We start from the raw sequence: 18163 nt of genomic DNA on the forward strand, positions 1-18163 counted from the left end.
GAGAGGGGCTGTGGCATCTCCATCTTCCCTGTCGCTGCTAAACATTTTCAATGCTGGGTGCTTCTGTCCAGACAGCACACAGGCCGTGCTGAGGCAATAGCATCCGGCTAAGCCTAACCCACTGGATCCCTCCAACTCGAGGAGAGCAAGTGGCCAGGTCTGTACTGAGATCTGGCCCATGGGCCAGCCGCCTCCCTTCTCCCTGTAGGGGCAAGGTGGTGTTTGACGATGGAGAGCGCCCTGGCGTGGGTGAGTTAGGATAAGAGCTGTAATCCTTATCTGTGTGATCTTGATTCGGACAGGCCACCTCAGAATTCCAGAAAGAAGGCTTCGGGCTGGGCTAGCTACAGTAGGAAGAAAAATATATCAGGAATCTTGGAAACGTCAGCAGGCTAGCTTGAGTGCGTTTTGAGGGCAATGATGGTGGAGGGAAGAGAGCCGGGTGGAGGGGAAGGTGGGTCTTGCTGGGAGCCAATTCTTGGCTAAGAAACTGGCTTCTCTTTCTCGGGGCCCCCAAGGTCAAGATAAAAGGAGGAAAGCAAACACGGCCTGGCTAGTCTAGACTGGGTCCTGTGACCTTGGACCCCGAGTCTGCCTGCTGTCTGGCTGGTGGGGTGGGTGGGTGGAGAAGTCTGCCGCTTTCCGAGAGGCAGGTGTTGGGGTGGTGAGAGGCCCTGGTTTCCCCTCCTCTGAAGTGCGGGGTCCGGGTCCCCGCAGAGAACCCCCGGGCGAGGTGGACCAGGCTATGGGGGGCAGCCGGGAGAAACAAAGGGCCTGAAATGGCAACCCCATTCCTAGGACTCACTCCAGGGTACGGGGAATGGTCTAGCCCAACGCGTCTTCCCCGCTCCAGAACCCAAAGACAGACGAGTCCCTCCAGCCTTTGGGAATAAGGGGCAGAATAGCGAAAGGCTCTGGGTACGGGCGGCCCAGCAATAAATAAAATTAATAGTATGTTCTTTTCCAGGTTTATATTAACTATTCCTATTGCAGTGAGATATAGATTTAATTAACCCAGCAAATTTACAATTTACAATTCCATTTATTAGCGGTGCTGTGCGGCCAAAATTTAGCGACTGGTGGAAAGAGAGGGAAAAGTCCCCTTCCTTCAAGGAAGACCGGCCGAAGATGTAGGCCCCCAAGAGACTAGAGAAAGTGGGAAGGCTGCAGCGAAAGTTCAGGACTCAGGGCGTTGAAAGCACTGGAGAAGCGTCCGCAGGCTCTGAACGATCCCTCACTCTTTTTCCCTCGGTTCCCCCAAGACCTTCTGCACCTGAAACTGCCGACTCCAAGAGTGGGGCGCCTCGGGAGTGGGGACCGAGGCTTCGAGGAGAGAGCCTGAGGCAGGAGGCTCAAAGTAAAGCCTTGTTGGTTAACTAACTTTAAGCCTGGGGTCGCTTCTCCCTCCTCACCCGGAAAAAAAAATGTGGATCTCACTGAGACACAAATAAAAGCAAATTAAGCACTCCAGGAGAATATGCACTACTGGAAGCGTAATTACATCTCAGAGGCGATGAAGCGATCCCGCCCTAGAAAGCCAGGCGCTGAAATCCTCAGGCCGGGCGCTCGCTCACCCCCCACCACGCAGCCACACCTCGCTCCGCCCGGGGCTTCGCGGACGGATGATGGAGCTGGACTGCGGTTGACAGGAAGTCAAGAGGAATGAATAGGAATATGACCCTTCGGTCTCTAACTGTGATGTTGGTGTGTGGAGGAAAGGACGGAGCATTTCATCATACTAAAGGAAAATGGAAAACAGATCCTCTAGCCCCGTACAGAAGCCCCGGGCTGCGCGCTCCGCTCTTTTTTTCAAAGGGACATTTGTGATGGGGAGGCCACGGGAGCCACTCTTCGCTCAGCGTCCTCTATGGACTGGGTTCACTGCTAAGTTCAACTCTGAAATTCTTGTTTTCAGAGGCTCCAATATATAAAAGAGATATTCGATGTGCCTTACTGGAAGCGTGTGTGTTTGTGTGTGTGTGCGCGCGCGCGGTGTAGGTGCGTGCACATGCCTGGCCTTGTGGTTCTGGGGTTGTGGGCAGGCTCCATGCACTGTTTCAGCACATGTTCTTGTGGATAAAGCCCAAATGTATGCATGAAGATATCTGGCTCGAATCCTCTCTGTGCAAATAAAGATCTCTGCTGGTCTGTCTCTTTCTCTGGATACACAGTTTATATGCTTATCCTGCTCTCTACTTAGACACCTCCAGGAGAATACCAGGAAAATGAGAAAGCAGATGTCTGTGTCTTTCTCAAGGTGAGGGGTGAAATTCCTGGCCTGCTGTGTTAGAGACCAAATCGGAGGGGTAAGTTAGCAGCATTTGGAGCAGGAGCTCTCAAGCTTGCCGCACACACTGCAGGCTGGGTGTAGCTAGAATACCAGATTAGGGAGAAGGGAATGAGAGAAATGAAGTTTGTGTGCCCCGTATTCAATGCCCAGATCGCTTTCTCTGGAAATCAAGCGTCAGTTGATTTCCCTTAATTTCCCTGCTCCCATACACCCTTTCCTCTATTTCCTCTATATTCTCCAGAAAAAAGAAAGGAAAGGGGGAAGGAAAAAAAAAAAAAGAGCTTGAAGCTCTGAAGCTCCTGCTCCCCCCCCCCCTTTTTATGGGAGAAATTCCAGTTTTAAAAAAAGAGGAGGGAGTGGGTTGAGGCTGCAAGAGAACAAAGAGCCTTACCACCATGGGGTCTGGATTCTTGCCCAGACTTGGGGCTTTGGTGGGCGGGCATAGAGTTTGGGGGGCCCTTTCAGGTCCAGGATACAAGCTGCAGGCAGGAGGGAAGAGGAGGTTTGTAGAGGACAGAGGACATGGGACTTGAGCTAACTAGGAAAAAAAGGGATTTGGGGGATGGAGAGGCCACAAACAGGAAGGGGTGGGAGTTGGGGGAGCAGGGGCTATGGGAGAGCCTTCCACACATTCAGCGGTAATTCCCAGTGGGTCACAAAGGGTGATACTGGTAGGGAAGGAAAGAAAAGTGACTGATGCTGTGACTCCCTGGCCCTGCCCATTTCCCTCCTTGACTCCTTTCCCCTCATCTCCCTGGCTCTAGCATGAAGATGCAGATGCCACTCCCAGGCTCCTGGATTCCTTTGGAACCTTCTCCACTTTCTCTCTCCACCCTCACAGCCTGGACTCAGAGGAGATCCACCCAGACCTTTCCTCCAGTCTGAAGCTCACCTCCTGGACAGCAGCTGCCAGCCTGGCATCTTCCACCTTTATTGTTCTCCCTCCTTGGGCCGCTCAATTGAAGGAAGATAGGACCAGGATGGGTCGAAGCATTGCTTTGCTCCTAACTTGCTTTCTGCTCTCAAACCCAAACTTGCTTTCCTCCAGGCCCTATTCACTTCCCTGTCTTAGACCTTAGGGAAACCTACCCTCTTTGTCAATTTAGGGTTGCATTGCTGGCTGAAAGTTTGGGAAGTCACGTTAAACATTCCTCTCTGGTTCTGCAGGGATCCACAGGAAGGTGGGGGATTAGGCTGCCATCTCCAATCTTTTCCTGGATTCTCCTCCAGCCTGCCCTCAATCACAGACCCTGCTTGTTGTGCTCTGTGGTTGAGTGGGGGGGATCAGGTAGCCACTTCCCTGGGGAAGTCTCAGGAAGCCTCCTCCAGTGGGCTCCAGGATTCCTGCCTCAGCCCTCTTTCTTCCACTGCTTCGCATCCTGGCCCTCTCAGCCCTGCCAGGCGCCTCACAGAAACCCTTTCCAACCCTCCTCAACCTCTCCTTCCTCAGCCCCACCCCTTTTCTATCTTCATTCTTCCTATTCCCTTTTTCTTTTTCAGCAGCATCTCTGCCAGTCATTTGCCCTCCCACCACCCCACATGGACAGAAGTTCTGGGAATAAACAGAGTTAAGAAAATTAACAAAGTATCTCTCCCTCTTCTTACGGCCCAGAGTCCCTACCCCTACTCCATCTCTGCAGTGGAAGAGAGCCCCCTGTCCCCCTCCTCTTCCCCCAAACACCTCCTCCTTTTTGGAAACCTTTTAGAAACAGACAAATAAAATCTCTCCTGGTTTTAGGGCCTGTCTGAGAGGGAAGTCCAAGTTCATTTTCAAGTTAGACAAGGGAGCTGAGGGGGGTTGGGGAAGAGGTGGAGTAGTGTTTGCTAGGGGCTGTATTTGAATTCCTTGCAGAGATCTAACAACAGGCTCTTTTGGTCAGAAAACCAACAAACGAACGCTTGAAAAGGTATTTATCACTTTTGATAATTTCTTCCATCTTTTAAAGTTTAAATCTGGGGCTTCTAGAAAGGAGACAGACCATCTCTTCTCTTCTTTTTTTCTTCCCTTCTTTCCCTTCCCCCTCGCCTTTTTGTGTGTTTCTTTAAGATTTCAGATTACTTTAAAAGAAGATAATGGAAAATAACATTTTTCTGAGAAAGGATTGTAGACCTCAATACAGCATTCTTCTGGATCAAAATGGACTGTTTTTCCTGTCCCAAATAAAGAATAAATATAAAAGGCATAGCTGAAGGGCTGAACATTTCTTCTCTAACTAGGTGAAAGTCTGCCCTCAATTCCATCATGAAGCTGACACCTGGAATTTAGTGGCTCCTAAGAGTTAGATAGAGACGGTAAGAGGTTGTATGTATATTTCATTATGAGGAATGGGGGAAATTATACTCTAAATGGATTACAGCCTAGTTCTCCCAATGACCAGATACCCTCAGAAGTAACATCAGAAGATGCATTCTAATCATTCTAATTTGAAAATAATTGAGCTGGACACCAGAAATTAAAGAACTTTCAGAAGATCCCTCACCAAACGAAAGAAAATGTAGTTTTCCTATCTCCAAAAAAGAGGGAAATGAAAACCCAAGACTCAGCTAAAGGGGGAAGAACACTTCTTTGCTAAAATAGCTGTTTGTGCTTGAGAAATATGGAGCAAAAAGGCAGGAAGAAGATTCAGTAGGTACTTGGGACAAGATTTCTGCTGGTGGCAATTAATTCCACTTTCCTAAAAAGATATAATTTGGTGAACTATTAGTGACTGGAAGGAAACTGTCCCTATGATATCTGTAAGTAGGGAACTGCTAGATTTTCTCTCCCTCACTGTCTCCTCCTTCTAATTCCAGTTTCTCCTTCTCTAGAATGTATTTAGAAGAATTTTCTCTCTTAGTTATGGTCTTGTACATGCACGCAGTAAAGTCGATGACATCCAAAGAACTAGAAAGGAGGATTCAGACATCCATTTTCTCTCTTCTGAAAGATTACCACACTCATTTGCATAGTCAGAGGAATTTTAACTTAGATAAGAAAAAGTATATTTCAAGGTATAGAGAACACCTTAGACTTCTTGCACATGGTGGTTTTCAGCATTTCTGGGGAGCATGACTGTAGGGTCCTGATTTTTGAATACTGTTGGATAGTACACAGGCTGGGAAACATGCACGGCGATGGCTATGCATTATGCTAGCATGGAGACAGGTTGATCATGACAGAGGTGCTGGTGGGGGTAGGCTGAGGATGGTGAAAGAAAGGGAAACACAGGATCTGAGCTTGGGGAGACCCCAAGAGGATCCTCTGACTCCAGCTCTCTACAGTGGTGGTCTTCTCTCCTTTAGCTGAACCACTGTAAGCAAATGGATGGGAGAAAAGATCATCCTTATGTCCACAGAAATGCTATTTCTAAGGGGTTAAGGAAACCTTGTGCAATTCCTCTCCTACTCTGAGGACTTAGGACAACCTTTTTTCTGCTAGAATCTGCATTTGTGATTTGAAGCACTAGTAATTTTTTCAGTGCTTGGTTTATTAATGAACTTCTCTCCAAAGAAGTATTATAGATATATTTCTGTCATCTATTATAGACCTATCATCACTAAACAAATAAATATGTAATATATGATTTGTTAGATGTTAAGGGAACTTTAGATCAATATTAACATAAGATATATACCCTCAGATACCCATCTCCATCTAATTAGTTACTCTTTGTAAAAAAAATTAATAATGTTTCCCTTGAATATGTTTCAACATAATCACATTTAAAATTTTTTAAAATTGAAAGCCAAGCTTTTAATTGTCTTTATGCCAGTGCTGAGATGTGTGTGGGGAGTCTGGTGGACCTGTGGTTTGGTGGGTAAAAACATATTGAGACAGACACATGGGTTTGATAATCACCTTCACCAGTGTTTTCTCTGATGCAGTTAGCTATTGAGCAGAGATGGTATTCAGGCATGTATGTAGGCAGAAATGCTTGTTAACAATTTTGCTAAAAGCCTTCTATTTAAGAGAGAATAAAGACACCATGTCTGATGATATCCAGGATGAACTTTGCAGTATATAATTCTCAGACCCATTTCACCCCAGCCATCACTTAGCGGAATTACGTGCCTGCCAGAAACCAAATTGCCATCTAGCCAAACTTGGCAGAGTCCCGGCGTTGGCACTGTTCTTTCAGAGTATTTTTTCCCTCTGCACAGATTTTTAGGAGATTCGGGTCACTTTTGGAACCTGGATGGCTAGTCCCCTCAGTAAGAGCAATCACTGCCGCCTGGCTCCGCCGGGAACGCGGCACCAGCATCTAATTCCTTTCTCTTTTCTTTGTGGATTGCTCCCAAGACTTCCGAGAGCTCTTCCGTTAATTTTAACAGGCTGATTTTGTGTTTTTTACATGATAATTATTTAGTATTTGATTTCACTAACTCCGACTAAACTGAAGCTTGGCGAAAGCCGCTTCACCCGGGAGCATCAATGACCGAGCTGTGAGGAGAGCTGGACGAGCGCACGCGCCCGCAAGCTCCCGCTCCACTCCCCGTGGCGCCAGCGCAGAACCAGGGGACAGTCACAGTCACAACTCACACCCGTAATCCCGACTGATGCACTTGGGTGCACTTCGTGGGCACTGATGGCCGAGCACACCGGTGAGTACACTTCTCTGTGGGGCAGAGCGGACTCTAATGAGATCCCAGAGAGCTCTGGGCGTGTGGGGAGGCGCGGGTCCGCGCGGGTGCCTGGAATTCTAGGGCGTGCTGCTGCGATCTGATGGTTCTGGAAGTTGGTCCCTGCGCCTCCAGGGGTTCCTGTGCTTATTTGAAGGGACGCATCCTAACTGTGGATTTTTTGTTGATAACCACCACTGCCATGTCCAAGAATCAGCCAGCTTTCCTTTGCCTTTTTCTGTCTGCCTGCCTGCTCCTGTGGAAAGGGTACCTCCTAAATAGAGAAAGAAACCCCTCCCCTTATTCTCTATGCCCTGTGTCCAATCTTGGGATAGGAAAGTGGTCTTCTAAAAAAATCATACACTTACAAAGATTTCTCCCAAAGAGTTGAGAGAATCCCTGGTTTAAAAAAAAAAAAAGTGGGGTTAAGTGGGTGGGTGGATGGGTGGGTGGAAAGGCTGGAGGCCAGAGGCAGAGAAGCCCTGAGAACAGACTTCTGCAAAGCTTCCTAAATGTTAATTTGCCTTAGGGTAAAGGAAGAAAGCAAATATTCAGATGTTAGGGATCTTGGTATTAAATTCTGGGTGGCTATGTATTTGTTGCCATTTGCTTATTTACATATTTGTCACCATCTGCTTATATAATATGTATGAAGTGGCACAGTCATGCATGCGTTCATGTAGAAACTCACGAAGACAATATCCCCTCCAACTGGATATGTTTCAGTTGTACTTCTAAACCTAGTGCATATATACTATAGGCCTACAAATATCTGAATACTAAGTTTTTTCTTTAGAATACTGTCCTTCAAATGGCAGGGGCAGGCTCATAAGCAGTGGCAAACTTCTCTTTTCAAACACTGCCAGTAAGAAGAACAGGCTCACTACCTTTTAAAGTTTAGCCTCCTCATTCTTGGGCGGAAAAAAAGTTTCCCAAATGTGTTTGTCCTAGGAAGAAGAAAGAACAGTCCCATCCCTTCTTCCCTCAAAATGACTGCTCCATTAGTCCCTGGATTCTGGCTGTCTGGGTGCAAACAGAAGAGACTTCCTTCCCTTCTGCATGCTGGCCTCTCAAGGCTCACTCCTTAGGCTCTGAGCTGGGCAGGAATCTCTCAGATGTTTTGCCCAGTTTGGAATATGGATCTGAATGTACCAGTTCAAGTGGGTTGATGCCCCAAATTCACTTTGCGATTGCATTTGTGGAGGGGGCTAGCCCTACCCAGCTGTGATCAACCTGGAAAAAACCCTGGAGGTCCAAGAAATATGTTTTTCATTGACATAAGGAGAAAACCCATGTTTTCTCTCCCTCTTGCTCACTTTCTCTTTCATATCTATATCATATATGCATTCTGACAAATGTGTCTAGTTCTATGCCTTTCATCGCAGCAGAAGCCATATCCTTAGAGGAACTGGTGCCCTGGAAAGGCAGATTCTGTCCTTTTAAGCCAGGAAAAATGCACAAAGGACCCGTTCCACCATTGTGGAGCACACTGCTCTGGTCTCTATTAGATTTTCCTTTTTTTTTCCTCTCTCTTTTTCTTCTCCATCCAGGAGAGTCTCCACAAGCAATTAGAATTCTCCTCTTCCTAAATTACACAAATAATCAATCCAAAGGTGAGAGGAGGAGTTGTGAGAATGTTTTCAGGATTTCATCGCGATGATGCTTTCTAGTACTGCCCTCCCCACGCACCGTCCACGGACAACCTTGCGTCTATGACCCGCCCCACACGGTGAACCTGGAGAATGTGGGCCATGCTATTTGAATAGGAAACATACCTGTGAAATTTCAAAATCTGCCTTGATGACAAGGTAGCTTCAGTTTCGAGAATCTAAAACTGTGGGGGAGAGTCCCCCATCTCAAGGCCGAAAAGGCACCTTTTCCTGAAGGAGCGAGCTCAGGGGGTACAGACTAATGGGGGAGGGTCTTCAGTGGAAAAGCCGGCGGGGTCATAATCTCGCTCCAGACCTTTATTTAAACTTCAGCCGAATTATTTAATTTTTTTTTCTCTCCCAGGGCCTTTCAAATTGCTCGCGAATCTTGTCTTCCTATCTAATTCCCCAGCAGCTTCCTCATCTTCCCTGGAGAACTGATGAAATCAGGCGGAGAGAATGGCCGCAGTTGAGCAGGAGAATCCTTCCCCTTTCCGCCCTGCGGCCTCGTGTGCTGACCCGCGCCTTCCGGGCGGTGACTTCGAGGGGTGCGGGCTGTGACTCCCCCATGGGGATCTGGGATCCAGCGGTCCCGACGCCTGCTTCCATGGAACCTCCTGAGTCTTTGGGCAGCTGGGGTCGCGCGCCCCTCTCGAAGGAGCCTCAGACGGTTTGCACCATTTCAGACAGACGTCCCACGCTCCCAGCCTGGGGCCTGGAGACCCTTTTCTTCTCAGCCTGAACCAAACGAAATCTGCCCGAGTCACAATCTCAGTTCCCAGACCAGGTGGCATCTACCCATTCACATCTTTGTTTTTTTGAGGGGAACAGATTTAAAGAAAAGAAAAAAAAAAAAATCCTCGAATGGGGAGAAACGTGTTTTCAAACATTCCTAGCGGACCTTGTGTGTATGGGCGCTTCACTAGGGCCCGGCATCCGCCCAGCGCCTCCCGCCCTTCCCAGAAGCCGAGGCCGAAGCACCTCCACTGCAGGGGACCGAATCACTTAACCGCATTCGCCTTTCCAGGACTGATCGCTCCTCAAAACCGTTTTCCAGAAGTTCACCTCCTTGTCCAGGCAGTGTGCAAGCTTCGGCCGCTGCAGGCGGGTACTCATCTCCCGCCTCCGCGGGGTGCTGCGCCGGGAACCCCAGATCCTCCACGCCTTCGGATCCCGGACGCCTCCAAAGACCTCACTTCGCAGCTTTGGAACTCCCAGAACCGACGTTCTACTCCTTCACGGCGTTGCGGGGACCCGGAGTAAATTCAACCCACTAAGGCAATGGCAGCCCACTCCAGTACTCTTGCCTGGAAAATCCCATGGACGGAGGAGCCTGGTAGGCTGCAGTCCATGGGGTCGCTAAGAGTCGGACACGACTGAGCGACTTCACTTTCACTTTTCACTTTCCTGCATTGGAGGAGGAAATGGCAACCCACTCCAGTGTTCTTGCCTAGAGAATCCCAGAGACGGCGGGGCCTGGTGGGCTGCCGTCTATGGGGTCGCACAGAGTCGGACACGACTGAAGCGACGTAGCAGTAGCAGCAGCAACGAATTCTTTCCTCCCTAAGTCTGTTTCATTTTACTTAGAAAGCCTCCGCTGCTCTTTGCTTTGGGATTTGACAGACCTGTCTCCCTCAGTGTGCTTTTCCTGCGTGACTTTCAGATTATTTCAAGAAACCTAGCGGGGAAGGGTGCTTAACGTAAAACTCCGGTGAAACTAGGGGAACAGGAAAACGTTCTCTTCACACATACATGAATAAGGTAATGAGTGTCTCTGCAGAATGGAACATCTAGTGAAGAACGGAGATGCCCTTTTATTTTTAATAGCAAGCCAGAGGCCTGAAATTTAGATAACAAGTTGCTGGAAACTTTGCCTTAGGTGATAAATCCAGTGAAGAAGCTGTTTGCTTCCCATGAGGAGTGAGACGCCAAGAGAGGCAAGTTTTTTTTTGTTTTTAATTGTAAATATTCAAACTCCTCTTGAGATGACCTCATCTCTGCCAGATGTGTCTTCTGATCCTACCAGAATGAAGCATTAAAAAAAAAAAAAAACTTAAATCCAGTTTTGGAATTACCCTCGTGTAAAATATGATTTTGTTTAGGGTTGAGAGACCAGGCAGTTCTTCTGCTTTCACTGGATTTTTATGGCCTCTGTGTCCAGGGTTAAGTTTTATTGGATTCTTTTCAATAACAAAAAGTTTTTTAGGGTTGTGTTCCCTTCCACACTTCCCAAGACCTAGGGGTTTTAGGCACATCTTCATTACACAAGAGGCCAGAAGTTCCATGGGAGAAGAACCCGGTCTCTTGTGAGTGGAAGGTCTGGGCAGGCAAGCTGCAGGACCCTGTCCATCTTCATGGCCACCTGATTGCAGTACCCTCTGTTCTTTCACAGGAGTCCTCTCTTTTCCTCCTTATCTTTTCTCTACCCCATTCACCAACACAGGCCATCTGGGAAAAAAGATCTCTTTGGAGAGTGATGCTCTTCCTTTTGTAGAAAGAAGTATTCTTACAAAGGTGCTGTAGAACCATTGGTTCTTCTTGAGGATTTTCCAGGTTGGTCTCTATAGCAATTATTTCCCCCAAATCTGGTAGCTCTTCACAGCTGGACTACATTCCCCAGCTTCCTTTGCATTTTGATGTGGCCACATGACCAAGTTTTTGTTAATGAAATGCCATTTTCTAGCCAAAGCTTTTAATAAGTGGATGTGCCCCCATCCCCTCCCCCAATGCTTTCTGTCTCCTTCTTCTGTTTAATGCTAATCTTGAGGCCCTAGGGAACAGTGGAGATTCTCAGGGGAAGAACTGCCCACTGGCAGGTATCATTTGCCTAGGACTTTACCCAAGGGAGAAATAACCTATTGTGTTTGATCCACTGTACATTTTGGATTTTATTATTGACTAACATGTTCTTTAAAAACAAAATCGTCCCTTATAAATGTCAATGGATGTTAGGTCACCTTTATTGGGATTAAAACTCCAAGAGGCTCCAAGATTCTTCTGCCTCTTCTTAGGTGACAGTCTGATAACAACTTCAAGTCATATATACAATTTCAAATCTGTAATTAGAATATTCAGTCTGGTGTATCTTCAAGGCACTGAGTTTGATTTAATGTGATATCTTCTCCTCTCCCTAATTCAGGATTGCTTCAGTCTAGATGCCTGTAGAGGGAAGGAGGGGGTAGTTTTGACTTATTACTTAGCATTGAGTTTTTCCCTCCCCCTATCCTCACCTGCTGTTTCAGATCAACTAGTGGTTTGAGAGGTGGAGACAGTGGGGGATTGGTTTGAACAATGTCCAGTGACTTTGAGTTTAGATAAACTAACCAGATTAGGGCTACTGTAGTGGTACGTAGCACCAAATGAAGCAGAACTTTGGCCATTAGTTACTTAATTGGATATATAGAGAGTGGAGGTCTAGACAATTTATGATTTTTAAGTAGATTTTCTGAATTATTAGTTTGATGTGTTTCCAAATTTGAGTAAAGAATCACCATTCATTCACTAGGTTTTGTAGAAATGGCCCCCACTGGTCTCCTGCAAAAATGGCTGGTATGTAAGCATTTCTCCAAAGGTAACGAGAATACATTGTTTTGAATTAATTCACCCAAACTTCTCCCATCCTCTTGCCTAGATTGTAGACTAGGCTCACTCTCAGAGAATGAATTCCTGGTTTTTGGCCCTTTCCAATATTAGGAACTGAGCCCTTTCCTCTCTGCAGTTCTGTTTTGCATTTTACTTCTTTTATGGAAATCACAGCAGTTGTCTGATAGTTAAAATGCCTGCCAGACTCTGGCATTTTTGAGATACTGGCATCCCTCTTTATAGCCAGTGCCAAGCCATTCAGGCCAGCCTTGGGGTCACCAGGTGGGGAGAAAGCCTGTCCAGCAACAGCATGCCAAGTGCAGAAGTGTTAATGATACAGTTTACTTTATATGTGGATCCTGCTTGGCTATAAGTTTTTAGGGCTGTCTACATGCTGATAAAGGAAAACTTCAACCCTTCATTGGGTTATTTCAAAATATCTAGATATATTGTAGTGAGTGGATGGATTAACCAGATGACATTTTCTTCCTGCTTAGGAACAGTTGCTTGGCATAACAGAGACCTTTTAAGTGTGCATTTTATTAAGTGGCATTTTCTGAGCCTGCTCTAGGGGAAGAGCTATAGAGTGGGATGTAGGTAGACAAAAGGCATTGAAATCTTGCCTACCATTTCTTACCACCTAAGAAACCTGCTTACAATTGTCAGCACGGAGGGATTTCAGATGTCTACAGAGAGCAACTAAAACAGTCTGGAAAGTAGCCTGGTCTTTGGAAATAATGGCAGATTGGGTTAAAGACTGAATAATCCATTGTGGATGGCCACTTGGCCCATTTTCTCTGGATCATGTCCAGTCTTCTAATTCACACTTTCAAGTGTACAGTAAGCTATGTTCACTATCCTCCACTTTCTGAGAACAGCCAAAGTGGGAAGGGACTTTCAGTCAAAAGAAAGTCCCTTTCTTTTTTTACATACAGTGAGGGCTGTTAGACAATGGAATGGGAATTGAAGAGTATGTAGCCAGTTTCCTTGTGTATCACTTTGAATACTAGATCTTTTCTAATTTACCTGAGCAGAAATCGATGAGTACTAGACCAGAGACAGGAGCATGTCCAAGATGATCTCTCAAGACCCCTTTTTTTCCCTCTTTTTTGCTGTTGGCTTCTATAATTTTCTGACAACGGTAGTACCTGTAAAATGTGTAGGATTCAGTAGCAGGGTCAGGGGCTGCTGTCACTTGGCAGACTTCAACAACATGACCCTGGCAAAGACTTTAGAATGAAAACATCAGGAAAGTGAACCCTTAGTGCCCCATCACCAGAGGACTGGCTGGGAGCTGTCAGGTTGAAATACTAGTCTATTTGGGAAGGGAAAGAACAGGAGGAAAGCCTCTGGCACTCCTCTCCACCTCAAAAATACCTCTCAAGTAATGGATGCCAAACGCATCAAATTAATTGAGAAAAGAGATAGGAGAGGTATCAAGGCTGAGCTTCTACCGTAGCCAGTCTGTCAATCAACACCCCTATGGAGAGCAAGGCTCTGCCCACACGGGGGGCGGGGACACCACAAGAGGCGAGGCTGGGTTCCTGCACAGCGGGAGACTTATCCAATCTGTGCGTGGAGGTGGAACAGGGGCTCAGGACCTAGCAAAAAAAAGATGAGAAGACTGAGAGACAGAAGAGGTGACAGAGACGTCCATGCACAGGGAGGAGGAGGAGCGGGAGCTGAAGAGAGGCTGGAGGAATGTGCCAGAGAGGAATCCTCAAGGAGGGGACGTCGCTCAGAGCTGAGATGGGGCTGAGGGCAGATGTGGGGAACGGCTTGTGCCCCAGGTTGGGCAATGGCTTGTGCAGTTTAGAGACTGGAGAGTGTGTTGATGTGCAGAGTGCAGGAGTCTGGTTGAACAGAAATTTTGCAACAGGAAGTTATGGGAGAAGAGGCTAGGAAGCTGTTGAATTATAAAGCTGGCAGGAAAAGATGGGCCAAACTTGAATTTCTGGGTAAAGGTGTTTGTGGCTGTAATGCTGACAAGGGAGGAAGATTTTGCCCTGGCTACCTTTCAGAAAGAAGTAAAATCCAAGCAAAGGAGGGCAATGCAGTCATCTTTGGTCAGCAACAGAGGATAAACAGAAAAAGCAAGCTGCTTCCTCAGTTCCAGCCTGAAGTAGCAATAATATCTTCTAGCTACTGCAGGAGCATCCAGGGAAGAGCTAAGGAATGTGTGGCAGCATGTGCCTGTCTGTATGTCTCCATCAGAGTGTTTAAGGCTACAGGTACATGTCTTTATATGTTCTGATTGTGTTTCTTCTGGAACCCTTTAGAAAAAGTATGCAGAAACTGCACCAACAAATATAGTAGTGCAATAGATTAGCAGGCATACTGCTGAGAGAGCTTGAGAAGCATATATCCCGTGGAAGAAAGTGTAGCACTGACCCCTTCACACACACACATGCTGAATAACACTCATATATATATATATATTTATATGTGTTTCTAATATATATATATATCTGTATTAGAAAAGCACATATATGGAGATACACCATTTCAGATCCACACAGAGACACAAGTGCTATTAACTGCTACCCATTTCATATACTATAGAAAAAATTAAGAGAACAGTAGAGTTTAAATGGTGTTTAAATCATCTTATCTATTTTTTTTTTGTCTATAAGAAAGAATATCAGCTAACCAACTACTTCAAGCAACATACTGCTTAATTTTTTTTGAACGAACTACAACAAATTAGTCCAATATCTCACTGCCACTAGCATGTGTGCTATAGAGGAAAGTGCACTGAATCCTGTAGGAATAAAAATATATGAATTATTAGTCCATACCTATCACCTAATAGCAGACTGTCCTTTGGTAAGCTACTTTCTCTCTGACTCTGTTTCTTCATCCATTAAGTGTGAAAGTTGTTTATAAAATCTAAGCTTCCTCTTAGATATAGTCAGAATACACATATATCACATATGTAGTGTTATCCAAATGGCCAGAAAGTTTGGTGAAAAAGAAGATCAGAAGATGACCATGCTGCTGCTGCTGCTGCTGCTAAGTCGCTTCAGTTGTGTCCGACTCTGTGCGACCCCATAGACGGCAGCCCACCAGGCTCCCCCGTCCCTGGGATTCTCCAGTCAAGAACACTGGAGTGGGTTGCCATTTCCTTCTCCAATGCATGAAAGTGAAAAGTCAAAGTGAAGTCACTCAGTCGTGTCCGACTCTTAGCGACTCCATGGACTGCAACCCACCAGGCTCCTCCGTCCATGGGATTTTGCAGGCAAGCGTACTGGAGTAAGGGTGCCATTGCTTTCTCCGAAGATGACCATAGTTGTCCACAAAATGCCCAAATAAATTTTTAGTTCTGTTTTCTAATGACAAAATTTTAATTTTTTGATATTGTGAGGACTTTTGATATTGTAAGGGGTTAATGACTGAAAGTTTCATTTTTTAACAGCTGCATTGGTGTCACATAATGAACGTGAGAATGAATAGGTCTATAGTCACTTGTTCTGCCCAAATGTTGGAGGTTGACTGCAGTTACACAATGGAATGCTTTAGTTAAGTCAATGAAAAATCAGTTATGTTGGCCATTTGGCACTATGTAGTCAAAACATTTTTTTTTTTTTAACATTTTAAGCAGATTGAGTGTCTGTGTTATGGATGTGTGCCCATTTCCTCCAGAATTGGTGTTCAGGCCCTCTTCTCTCTGGATCTCTCTCTACCTTTATCCTGATTAATACTGAACACAAAGACTTTGCTCTGGTCTCCCAGAGCAGCCAAATTCTGAAAACCTATTAGCATACTTTAAAGATCCACACACTTATGCATGTCAAACATACAGACCAGCAAATAATAGCACACTCTTTTTTTGAAGGCTCCTATTAGAGCCCTGGCACTTGCCATAATATTCCATTGCAAATAAATAAATAAATAAAGTCTGCAGCTGGTAAACTTCATCCTGAATGTCAGCAGGGGGCTGATCCCATAACACAACAGTCTGAGATAACCTGTATCACAAGCTAAGCCTGTGTGATTACTTAGCATTTATATAGTACTTTATCTGTGTTCTGTATGTCAGCATCATTAATGGGAGATAACTCACCAGGAGTAATAGCTAAGAAAAAAATTCATGACCCAAATGGAAGAAAGAAGGGAAAGCTTAAAGGATCTGAGTGATTCAATAGGGGCTTGCAGTTGCAGTTACTGGGTATTGGGGAGAGGGCAGAGATGCTATTTTAAAGAGGACAAGGAAAGCTCTTTGGTCTCTCCCCAGTGAATAGGAATGACTGAAGGTGCACAAGGAGAGAATGAGTTCAGACACGGGAGAAAACCCTGCCAGGGAGACTCACTAAGCCTGAGCTCGACTAAAAGGATTTATAGTTTGTCTTCTGTAGCACCTTAGATCCCAGGGAAATTATCATCTAGCAAAGACTGTGAATAATGGTTGGAGGGTGGTTCTGCCTGGAGGCAGGGGGATGGACAAGATGCCCTTTTAAAGTGGCTTTCAAGCCCAGAAGTCTATTTTTGAATAATTTTATTTATTTTAATTCATTTGGCTGCATCAGGTCATAGTTGCAGACTCTCTGTTGTGTCACGCAGGATCTTGCGCTGTGGTTTGCAGGCCCTCTATTCGCAGCACACTGGCCTAGTTGCCGGAGGCAGATGGGATCTTAGTTCCCCCAACAGGGATCAAACCTGTGTCCTTGCATTGCAAGGCAGATTCTTAACCACTGGACCACCAGGGAAGTCTCCAGAAGTCTAGTTTTAAAAATAGAACATTCAAAAATTCATCAACGTTCCACTGTGGTTTGTTTTTTGTTCTAAAAAATTTTTTTAATTGTAGTTGATTTACAGTGTTGCATTAGTTTCTGGTGTACAGCAAAGTTATGCAGTTTTATATATATAGTCTTTTTTGTGTTCTTTCCTTTATGGTTTATCACAGGATATTGAACATAATTCCTTGTGCTGTATAGTAGGACTTTGCTGTTTATTTATTTTATATATAGTAGTTTATATCTGCTAATCTTAAACTCCTGCTTTATCTTCCCTCACCCGCTTTCTCCTTTGGCAACCATAAATTTGTTTTCTATGTCTGTGAGTCTGCTTCTGTTTTATAACAAATTCATTTGTGTCATATTTCAGATTCCATATATAAGTGATATCATAGGGCATTTCTGTTTCTCTTTCTGACTTAGTTCACTTTGGATGATAATCTCTAGGTCTATTCATGTTGCAGCAAGTAGCATTATTTCAATCTTTTTTATGGTCGAATAGTATTCTGTTGTGTATACATCTTCTTTATCTGTTCACTTGTTGGTGGACAGTAAGGTTAGTTCCATGTCTTTGCTCTTGTAAATAGTACTGCTATGAACACTGAGGTGAATGTATCTTTTTGAATTAGCTTTTTCTCCAGATATATGCCCAGGAGTGGGATTGCTGGATCATATGGCAACTCCATTTTTCGTTTTTTAAGGAACCTCTATACTGTTTTCCATATTGGCTGCACCAATTTACATTCCCACCAACAGTGCAGGAGAGTTCCCTTTGCTCCACACTCTCTCCAGCATGTATTTTTAAAAATTGATTTATTTATGTTTGGCTGTGCAGGGTCTTTGTTGCTACGTGTGGGCTTTTTCTAGTTGTAGCGAGCAGAGGCTACTCTCTAGTTGCAATGAGAGGGTTCCTCATTGTGGTGGCTACTCTTGTTGTGAGCACAAGCTCTAGATGGTTCAGGCTTCAGGAGTTGGGGCTGTCAGGTTCTAGAGCATGGGCTCAATAGCTGTGGCGCTCGGGCTTAGTTGTCCCACTGCATGTGGAATCTTCCTGGACCAGGGATCAAACTCGTGTCCCCGGCATTGGCAGGTGGATTCTTAACCACTGGACCAGAAGGGAAGTCCCAGGATTTATTATTTGTAAACTTCTTAATGATAACCATTCTGACCAGTGTGAGGTGGTACCTTATTGTAGTTTTGATTTGTGTTTCTCTAACAATTAACAATGTTGAGCATCTTTTCATATGCCTAACTGGCCATTTGTATGTCTTCTTTGGAGAAATGTCTATTTAGGTTCTATTGCTTATTTT

General features: G+C 45.3%; 1 pseudogene; it reads left to right on the top strand.

Annotated features, from left to right (window-relative positions):
• The first annotated feature begins 228 nt into the window (after positions 1–228).
• LOC139182978 (uncharacterized) overlaps positions 229–18163 on the top strand; it is a 28026-nt pseudogene continuing 10091 nt past the window's right edge.

This window comes from Bos indicus, chromosome 5 (genome assembly GCF_029378745.1).
Source record: "Bos indicus isolate NIAB-ARS_2022 breed Sahiwal x Tharparkar chromosome 5, NIAB-ARS_B.indTharparkar_mat_pri_1.0, whole genome shotgun sequence".
Lineage (NCBI taxonomy): Eukaryota > Metazoa > Chordata > Mammalia > Artiodactyla > Bovidae > Bos > Bos indicus.